Source organism: Triticum dicoccoides, chromosome 1B (genome assembly GCF_002162155.2).
Source record: "Triticum dicoccoides isolate Atlit2015 ecotype Zavitan chromosome 1B, WEW_v2.0, whole genome shotgun sequence".
In the NCBI taxonomy this organism is placed as follows: Eukaryota; Viridiplantae; Streptophyta; class Magnoliopsida; order Poales; family Poaceae; genus Triticum; species Triticum dicoccoides.
This window is the reverse complement of record NC_041381.1, coordinates 550,818,387-550,819,832: the sequence shown is the minus strand read 5'-3', so window position 1 is coordinate 550,819,832 and position 1,446 is coordinate 550,818,387.

Sequence of the window (1,446 nt, the reverse complement as noted above, 5' to 3'; positions counted from 1 at the left end):
CCCTCCGTTTCGATTTACTCGTCATGGTTTTAGTTCAGAACAAAGGGAGTATCATCGAAATTGAATGCAAAAACGCGCTTGCCTACATTTGCGTCGGCCAGGACTCCGCCCATAGAGGTATGAATATGAACTATATACACCGCGTGTACACCACATGGGGCTACGGGGTGTTAGCGCAACCAATTCCCACAGCCATCTGCTGATTACGTTGTATCGTCGGCGCCGAGTAGTACTACCAACATACTGCAATGCGCGCGGTCGATCCAGTACATCGATTGTGGAATTTCTTGGAGGGACCCGATCGCTTTTCGAGTGTAGATCGATCGTACGCACTACCTCAAATCTGCGTACATACTTAGGATCTAACGTACAGATCCGCTGGGTAGCTTGCTAGCTAGGCCTGCACCCGTTGGTACTTGCAGACCTACTTATATGTCTGTCGATCTCTACGTGCCCGAGGCACGTACTATCCTGAAATTTCTCGTGCAACACCTCCGACGGAATGTAGATCGATCGATCTACGCGGTTAAGAGCACTGCCGATCAGCCGCCCGGCCGGTTGCGCGTACCGCAGCGTCTCCACGCATCAATAGCCCGACCCGCCCGATCTCGATGAACAGTGAACCGCAGAACGTATGCATGGACGTACGCCGCATCTGCCATCTGGCACACGGTCGCGCCTGCTCGTGGCAACAACCACACGTCGATCGGCACAGGCAGACGACGCGCTTGTGCGTGCCGTACCGTAGCATTAGTGCATTACGTACTACGTGGTTGGTGGTGCACTTGCATTGCGCATCCATGGCGTTACGGCAAGTACGTACGTGCATGGTCCAGCGCAGGAGGCGGCGTCCTACCAGCAAGACACCGGGAGCGGAGCTGGGCGGTGCCGCATCTGCATCTGCATGCTCCCGATCGATCGAGCCCAAAGTCTTCAGCACCGCTTTATATCGCTCTCTTGGCTGGCAAGCAATATAATCCTTCCCTACTCTGTGACAGAGAGTGCGCCTCCCGATGCTATCAACAAGGTCGGCATCGGATCAAGCGAGGGCGGGGATGCCGATTGGTGGCGCGCTTGCAGTTAGTAAGGGGCCGGCGACTCGCGCTCGCTGTGGCTACACTGTCATGGATGGAGTAGCAACGAACGACCAGAGGACTGGTCATGCTTTTTTCTCCGAAAGAGACTGGCCATCGCGAGTTTGGAGCGGCTCTGCTGTGCGCGTGCAGGTGTCCTGTGGTGAGCTAACCAACTTCCTCTGCAGCATCCGGCAACACGAGGATATCAACAGATCTGGCTACTACTTACATGATCCGTTTAGTTTAGTGTGAACGAAGAAGTCAGGACTGTGATGGATGTAACTGACGAACCTCGCGTTCTCATCCCACAGGTCCATCTTCAAACTCCAGGGAAATCTGTACTCCTCTGTCGCATTTGGTCACCTTGTTT